General features: G+C 34.4%; 1 pseudogene across 1 annotated transcript; it reads right to left on the reverse strand.

Annotated features, from left to right (window-relative positions):
• Positions 1–377: 377 nt before the first annotated feature.
• Positions 378–3,256, reverse strand: LOC145580639 (protein FAR1-RELATED SEQUENCE 11 pseudogene; annotated as a pseudogene). The gene is made up of 4 exons (XR_014099589.1): positions 2,366–3,256; positions 1,692–2,111; positions 851–1,609; positions 378–748 (listed from the first exon to the last, which is right to left on the reverse strand). The product of XR_014099589.1 is annotated as a protein FAR1-RELATED SEQUENCE 11 pseudogene (transcript).
• Positions 3,257–9,786: the final 6,530 nt, after the last annotated feature.

Consider the following 9,786-nt stretch of genomic DNA (forward strand, 5'->3'; position numbering starts at 1 on the left):
ACTTGGCCTAAACATTATAATTCCAATTCACAACAAATACGATAATAAGTATAAATATTCACTATAAAAAGAGTGTATGTCTAACCTTTTCACCAGTTTGGTGAATCACAAAAACAATGATGTAGACGAGATCGGATTCGCACGAAATTCTGGAGAGAGGTCTAGGGTTTGGTTTTGTGGAGATGACAGAGGGAGTCAGCTAGTGCTTATCAAACTCAGTCTAGGATTCTAAATTTAGGTTGGAGAACACAGAGCACATCGGCTCTGTTTTGAGACTATGTATTTCTAGAGACGAGACAAGAGGGTTTAATCATCTGAAGGGTTTTTAAAAAAAGGGTTTTGCTATACATAGCCCTAAGGGCTATGCATAAAAAACAGCAATTTCATAGATTTAATGTTTGTTTTCTTATTCCAATGGAATCTAACATTATTATTGAATTAAAAAAAATAATCATTTAATGTAGTGTTGTTGATAGAATAAATTGTCATGACACTACATTTAATAATGCATTGAAACTAAGTATTTTTGGAAGACAATAAAAAACCACTAACATAATATTGTAAAACTGATTATAAACTCCACATAATTTGTTTTCCACTTTCTTAAAAAAAAAACATTTCTGGTCTAATCCCCGGCTACAACCGTCCAAAAAAAAAAATATAAAAAACAAAGTTCCGTCTTCATGACACATCTTGATGTCCAAAATTTTTGTAGACGTCTTTTGTCATAATTTTTCAATGAGACCACCTGTCAAAGAACAAAAGAGAAATCTCTACATTATAAAAGAAGAATAATAGGTAAAAAACAATCTGAAAATTTTTAAAAGTAAAGAATTGAAATATGGAATACCTAAAACTTCAAAGTAAAAATAGGATTTAATCCTAAATCAGCTGCCATCTTCTTTTGTTTTTTTTGTGTTGCAGAAGAAGTACCTTCATTCGTATCATTCAAAGAAAATATATTTTCCTTATTAGGACAGGTTGGTTTAGTATGACCGGGTTGCTTGCATATAGAACAACATTTAGTTTTCTTCTTTCCGGACTCTTTTCCACCCCTCTCACGCTTCTTTGGTGGACGTCCCTTTGTTTTGGATTTAGGGGGACACAGTACATCATCTCCACCGACTCCAATGTCATTGTGTAAAGTTTCGGATTCTTCCTCCAATATCATGGCTTCACTTATTATTTCTTGATTTTCAACTGTAGGTTGCAACCTATCACAATGCCATCGTAGAGGTAGGTAGGAGGAAGGGATCTTGAAACAATCATTATGCAACAACACTCGAAATATATGACGACAAATTATACCCCAAAATTCGAAATTTTTGCAACTGCATGACATTGTTATTCCATCCAAAAAAACTCTACGATTTATACCCTTTTCCCCTTCATAATATCTTACGGTACATACATTACCTTCTATTTGGATTATAGAATATTGACTTGCTTTTATTAATTCATCTTGGAACTTTTTGAAAGCAAATGAAGTGAAGACTTCAAAAGCCTGACCTTCCAATGGTGACTTTGTTTTCATGCTAATGGGTCTGAGAGTAGCAACCATATTGCTATGTGATTGTCCTTGGCAAATTTCTTGAACAGCAAGGGCTACCTAAAAATGACAAGTTGTAACATGAACATTAGAAATAGTTAAAATAGTATTGAAATATAATTTAAAGAAGAAGAATATGAACCTGTTTCACAAAGTCTGTCAAAGATACATGAGAGGAAACAAATCTCTTAATAAAAGCGTTTATGCTCTCTGATCTTCCGGTGGTTATCATGCCTCCAAAAAAATAATCTCTGAGATAAGCCGGGGCCCAAAAATATCTCACATTATACAAGCCTTGAACATGTTTATTCTCTTGCAAATTATACTTCGCAATCATCAAAGTCCAACTACGCTCAAATTCTTCTGTGATAGTCATCTTATAAAGATTGTAAAAATCAGCACACCATTTTTGATAATTCTCTCGTAAAAGTGTTGCAAACCAACAACTGAATTTCGATGTGATATGCCATATACAATAACTATGTTTTGTGGTTGGCATTTCATTTTCAATTGCTTTAGACATCCAAGGATCTTGATCAGTGATGATAGTCTTTGGGGCACTCTTCATTATACGAACAAAAGTCTATTTTACACATGATAAAAAATATAATTGAAGTCAAATAAGTAATACTATTTGTCAATATGAACTACATAGTATAAGATAGACATTGGCAAAATAATACATAGATAGACATTATTATCTTTAAGCAATTATACATGCAAATAATATATACAGATGAATCCAAGTTATTATACCAGCTTAACAATAATAATTAAGATTGTAAGCTAATTAAACTACATATATTAAGTTCATACCTTCATTAACCATGAAAAAGTAGAAGTTGTTTCATTGCGGAGGAGTGCACACCCAAATAAAATAGTCCTTCCATGATTGTCCACTCCAACAAAAATTCCACAAGGCATGTCATATGCATTAACTTTGTAAGTGGTGTCAAACACGACTACATCACCATATTTTTGATACCAATCAAAACTTTCAGCCGAACACCAAAATATGTTTTCTAACCTCCTTTCTCCATCAACTGTATAAGCATATTGAAACTTATTATTTTCCTCATTGGCAGATTTCATATACTCTAAAAGACTCTTGGAATCATTAGCTCCAAGCAACCTCTTAAATCGACCAAACAAATTGCGAACATCTTTCTGAATAAATGGTAGTTCACCATGTCCAACATTTTTTTCTAGCTCCAAGACTCGTATTATCTGTCTAACTGATAGTCCTGCCTCTTTTAATAACAAAATTTTCTTCTCATCTTCACCACTAATGTTCCTGTTTGACGGGAGAAAACGCATCGCTTCGGGTGGCAACATTACATGATTGTGTTGCTTGGAATACTTAGTGACATGCCATTCTTCTGGAAATATATCAAAGCATTTTTTCAATGTAATTCGCATATGAGCTTTGCAATCACATTTTGATGATTCCTTATTTCTTTGAGGTTTAGAAAAATCAACTACCTTCAAAGGTTTTTTCCCTCCACAATGACAGTAAAAATCACGTCTGATAGTCCTACCATGCCTAGTGTCCGAACGATCTTTACGAACAACAAAACCATGTTGTTTAGCATACTTGTTATAAAAGACGTATGCCTCTTCTTGACTCTCAAAGGTTTGGCCAATAAAAGGTTCATCATCATTATTTTCCTCTTCAATCAAAGGTTCATTCAAATCAACATCAAGCATTGTAAATTCTGTAAACATGAAAATAAGTAGTCTTTTATTAAAAAAAAAGCTTATTGTATATTAATTAGAAAAATCTCAAACAAAAGCTACAGAATCTTCTTAAAAATCATCACAATAGCATACATAGTATATAGGAAAGTATATATTACTACCCAAATTTTACAGTACTACCCAAATTGATAAACCTTATAAAATTCGTCAAAAAAATTAGGGCAAATTTCATGTTATCACATGGGTATTATTCAATATGGCAGAAGTTAATTCAATGTGTATTTTCATTAAAATTCAACTCTCAAATCAATCACTTCTCATCCAAACCTCATGATATGGATTACATTGAATTGGGATTATGCAGAAACAAATTCAAACAAATTCTATAACCTTGAGTTATACAATTATGCAAAAGAAGATTAAAAAAAAAAAAAAAAAATTAGACTTTTGGCAAAAGTAATACCTTGGATTGAAGGGGAAACACGAGCAGTTGTCGAAACACCATAGATAAAATGTTATGCGGTATTGTTTTGTACATAATATAGCTGTTCTGGGAAGCTAAACTGAGGCAGGATGATTGAGTTTTTTTTATTGGGAACATGTATTTTCAATGTAATTATTAGTATTCTTGTGAATAGCATTTATTATGTAATTGGGTAAATCAATTGATCAGTTATATTAAGTATTTTCTAGAAACTATAAGAGAATCAAATATGTAATTAATGCTTATATATAGCCCTTAGGGCTATATATAGCATTTGCCTTAAAAAAAATTCCAGTTTTGAAAAAGACTATTTTTACCTTGCAAAAGATCTTGAGTGGACCTGATCCACAATAAATTTATTATAGACCTTATGGTGTCACGTGCTGCAACCCATTCCAACAACAGTCCACCCACAAAATAGTCTACCCAGTTGTACTTTCAAAAATAACGGTAATAAAAAAAAAAACTAGTTGTACTCGATCTATTTCCTCTGCGAAGAAGATGATGGATTAGGGAAGGGGGAAGGTCCACGGCTGGGATGGTTGAGGAGCGACGGCCCAGTGAGATTAAGTTGGGCGGTGGAGGTGCTAATGGAGGGAAGGGCGAAGGGCCGGTGTTTTGGGTTATCTTTTTTTTAAAAAAAAATCTTATTAACTTTTTTTTTATTTAATTTTAATTTTTTAACTTTTTCTTTTATTTTTCTAGACCAATAGAAATGCGACATATGTAATTAATTTTTTTTAAAAAAAATTAACCTGCTTATCAGGTTACTGGTTATCCGGGACTACTAGTGGCAAACTGACCTCATAGTTAGAATTATTAAAAAATAAATATTAGTTGGGATTATTAGAAGTAAGTTGCTCACAGTTGAAATTATTAAAGTTTATTTTTCTTTTTTTTTTAAAATTAGGCCAATCATGTGCTGACATGTGGCTTTTAAAAAATAATAATTTACCCTTTGTTTTTAGGACCATTGGAGGCAAAGTCAGGACATAGTTTTAAAAGTAAACCTTAGTTGGGATTATTAGAAATAAATGGGCGATCGTTGGGATTATTAAAGTGTATTTTTCCTATTTTTAAATTGGGGTTCAAAAATTTTTAAACTTATATAATCCAAAAAGGGGATATTATTTACGTTGATTGATATTATTAATGTTCAATATTGTGTAATACTTTTACTTTTTAATTCATATTTAGTCTGTAAGTCTACATACATCCTCCGTTCATTTACAATGCAATATGGTGGTAATTACATTTCTCAATTCACAATTTAAGCCTTTTTTTTTTAGAAATTTTATAATTATATAATTTAAACCTCTGGTTTTTATTTTTTAAGGAAATTAACTTTTCGGAATAGGAGAGCAAAAGCTAGAATATGAAATACATTTTTTTCACTTACCTTGAAACCTACCTTGAATTTCATAAATTTTTGCAAAACGGATGCAAGTGCTCCCCTTCATAGCCATATATATCCAATTATCCACCCATGCATACAACTTGTCTTTTCCTAGAAATAAAATTAGATGGGGGTCTGGTTTAAATTTTTATTTTTGATTTTAGCCTTTGTATTTTGGATATCGGATAATCAATATCCAAATCCGTATTCGATATCCGCTTTTTTCAGATCGGTTATCCTATTCGAAATAAAAATCGGATCGTATACCCAAAAATTCGGATCAGTTGTGGATCGAATTTTCGGATTCTTGGATAGTTTTGTACAGGCCTAGGTAGGCGAAGGCAAACTGACAGACTAAAGTCGTATCACCTAATCAAAAGTATTACCTAAGTCCTCTAACTAAAGTAGATAGGGAAGTAGGGTCGAATCCATAGGGAAACTAGTCTTTCTATTCCTAATTAATTATTATAATCTAAATTATTAAATAACCAATTTATTTTTGTGAAAGGAATTAAACTAAGGAGATAAAGATTAGGGAAAAATCAATAATAAGGAAGCCTAGGGTCACAGGTTCACCAATAATTAATATTCCGGGATAAAACATAACAATCGATAATTAATATTGCACATATAACATGATTAACATGCTCTCGCAATTTATTAATCAACATAAATCTAACAGGCTCTCGCAATTTACTAGATCTAAGTTCCTATTGAAAATAGCCTTTAATATCAAATTAACATTTGCTCGATTCATCAATTCAATATTGCTAAACTTCTACAAGTGACAGGGTAAATTCGTATCCCCTAATCAAAAGTAATTCCTAAAACCACTAACTAACAATAGATAGGGAAGTAGGGTCGAATCCATAGGGAAACTAGTCTTTCTATTCCTAATTAATTAAAGCAATCTAAATTATTAAGTAACCAAATTATTATTATAAAAAGGGAACTATACTACGGAGGTTAAGGATAGGGAAGAAATTAATAATAAGAAAGCCAAGGGTCACAGGTTCACCAATAATTAATATTCCAGGATAAAGCATAACAATTGATAACTAACATTGCACAATTAACATGATTAACAGGCTCTCGCAATTTACTAATCAACATAGATCTAACAGGCTCTCGCAATTTACTAGATCTAAGTTCCTATTGAAAATAGCCTTTAATATCAAATTAACATCTGTTCGATTCATCAATTCAATATTGCTATACTTCTACAAGCGATCACATCTACTCGATTCATGATTCGGTTGTAAAGCGTTAAAACAATTCAATAAGATATTATCATGCAATGTCAATAATCAATAGTAACAAATTATCCCTTCATATTAATTATGGATCCCCATAAACCCTAGAAAGAAAACTACTCAGACATAATAAAAACTAAACTAAACAAAACAATTAAATAAAGCATAATAGAAGAAAGAAATTAAAGTAAGAGAGAGAAATAGTTACCAAAGTAAAGGAGATAAAGTATGGAATTAAACCAAGAGTTGTAGAGAGAGAGAGAAAAGTTAGAGAGAGAAAGAGTAAGGGAGAAAAAAGATGGTCTAAGGACGATCGTCTCACGCAATGGTCCAAGACTCCCAAAACTAGCTTAACAAAAGTCTATTTATACTAATCTAGAAATCCTAAGCTAAAGCAAATTAAATCTAACGCTTAAGCTTCCTCCAGAGACACGCGCCCGATCGGGCGCGCCTTTTTGCTTGTCTTCATAATCTGGGCATTCGCCCGATCGGGCCCACCTTTTCTTAGAGCCTTGGACTTCGATTGGGCTTCCTTCTTAGCCCACTCCGGATTTCCACTTTGGGGCTTGAATATTCGGTGTCCGTTGCTCATATTTCATGTGTCGAGCCCTTAATCATCGGCTTGATGACTCTAACCGGTCTTGGGCTACGGAAAGTGGTCGTGCTCCTCCAATGCTCGTAGTCGCTTTAAAAAAACACGGGAAAATGCTTCAAAAGTGCAATTCCCTACAAAACTCAACCAAAACTATGAAAACACTAAAAAACACCAATTAGTAATAAAAGTGGCTCTAAAGAGCCAAGAACACTACCAATTATGACCAAGGGACGGGGGTAAAATACTATATAAAATAGACTTATCAAACTCCCTCAAGCCAAACCTTTGCTTGTCCCTAAGCAAAGAGCTCATCAATGAATAAATAAAACATGCCTCACCCCAAATAGTCAAAATCAAGAGCAACCAACTCAAGGCAAATCTAACAAGCATGGATCAACATCAACCAATCTCATCCATCCAATCACTCATCCTCCCTAACAATTGTCAAATAGAGCAAACCACAAGAGCATATAGAATTCAAAACTAGTGCTCACACACTCAACTCTCATTAATGTGGCGAGTAAAAGATGTACTCAATCGCTCTCCATCCCAACCCCTTTAAATGTGAACAATGCCCTCCCAACTCACACTCTTGTGCGTTTAAAAAGACATACACTCAACCTAGTAGTCGACTCGGAATATTTCAAGTCATTCTTTGCATTGATAAACAACTAAATTCACATTCACACAACTCTATGCACAAAGGTCGGAAGGTCTTTAAAGCTTGTAATGTAAGGCTAGGGTAAAAGGTAGGATAAATTTGGGAAAATATGAGTGTAAAGCCATGCTTAAAGGAGCCAAATCCTAATAAAACCAAGGTCAGAAATAATTGATGACCAAACAACTCCAACATACTCAACTCCACCAAAAATTCACCAAACAACCAAATCATAACAATAATTCTGACTCTTACAATAAATAATCACTCATACAAATATGTGATAATTGATTTATTTGACCACTTATTGTGTTAATTTAAACCCGGTTTTGCTTTCATTTCCCCTTTTTCTAACCCGTTTTTGAATGAAAATGTTTTGTCTCGGCCTTGCCCCCTCTTGGTTTGTGTTTGTCCAAGTTTTGCAGGTCTATTTACTCAATTTGGCAAGCATTCGATGCATGGATTGTGTTCAAGGCAAGGAAATTAAAGAATGGAGAGCCCGCTCCAGCAGGAGCGGGCGCGCACACCTCAGGAGTGGGCGCTCCAAACTTTCTGCCAAGTTTCTGCCAAAGTGCACCCTGTAGGAGTTTATAGGTACTACGCAGCGGAAAAACCATGAATCATATTCATAAAAGTACCTAATCCCAAGAACACATGCATAACACACAAGACACATAATCATACCTTTGAAGCGTGAATTCCACGTAGCAATTTGATAGGCAAATCAGGGAGATAACAGAGCCCCAAGCGTTGCTCCTCTACTTAGTCCACGGGATAGGATTGAACCTCCACTACTGCTAGGTAGTTGGGCACGAACACTTCGAACCACCTTCTACGGAGAGGGGAGGAGAAGACCAACCACGAACACCACCACACCACCACCGTGCACCACCTAGCACGGTGCGGCCGTACGGTTGTACGGACGTGGGGAAGGGAATGAGAAGAGAGAGTTTGAGAGGGCTTGGTCTCGTGTTTGCTAATTCGGGTTTTTGATCTTACTGATCAAATGAATTACTTACTTACTGCAAACCCTAGGCAAGGCCTCTATATATACATCATATGTATAATTAGAGTCCAAACCAAGCCCACAATACTCTCCCTTTAATCCCACATGGCCGGTCACTCCATGAGGGCCAATAATGGGCTTCTTTCTGTTGTTCAATCCAGCACCCTTTTGTGTGACCTTATAGGATCCATTCTATTGGGCTTTAGACTATTTGACTAGCCCAAAGATCATTGATCACGTCTAGCAACAGATAATGACGACCCAAAAGAACGAACTTAATTATCTCCATAATTTGATCCATTGATATATCTAGTAATTGCACATGACGAAGACATAAATCCTTCAATCTCCCACTTGTCTGAGACAAGTGTGCAATATTCAAATTCCTTAAGTCAATATGTGTCGATTTGATAATATGATTGCATCACATGTCGAGATCATATTAATCTACAAATCGTTTCTTGAAATCTGAGTTAGAATTACAAAACCAAATGATTACTGAGTAATGCATTTGAACGCGGCCACGTATTTTCTGAATTCTCCCTCTTCAAGCGGCCATGACACATTTCCTAATTTAATAGGTAGACTCAATCCAATCTTGTGGCAACCAAAGCTCCCACTCAACTTCTGAAATGACCGGGAAACATCCTTTATAATCTCCAGTTACGGGAAGACGTTTGACTGTACCACAGTCATAACATCCATTGAATGAAATCAATGTTCCACTCATGTCAAAGGAATCCACTAATACATCCGGAAGCTCTATACTTGAACTTCAAAGTAGGTCAATAGTTCGATCATGCATCATTCATGCATATCCAAGTGATTGATCGAGCATCACTATGCCCCTATAGCCCATGAAACCGAGCTATCCAATAAATCTTACATGCTAGTCCATTCATTGAAATCATTTATGTCCACTTTAATGATTTCGAACTAGGAACATAAATAATATATGGATTTTGTTCACCTGTGGGGTTTCATACACCAGGTCTCTAAAATAGATAACCTGATGAGCCCATCAATCCATAATTATTTTGGACATTTTATTTAATTTCCAAAACCATAATTAAATAAGAGAAATAATAATTTCTGTTTTAAACATAATTCTGCAAATTGATGCATTTCTTATGTAATATGTTTTCTC

Source organism: Chenopodium album, chromosome 15 (assembly GCF_948465745.1).
Source record: "Chenopodium album chromosome 15, dcCheAlbu1.1, whole genome shotgun sequence".
Lineage (NCBI taxonomy): Eukaryota > Viridiplantae > Streptophyta > Magnoliopsida > Caryophyllales > Amaranthaceae > Chenopodium > Chenopodium album.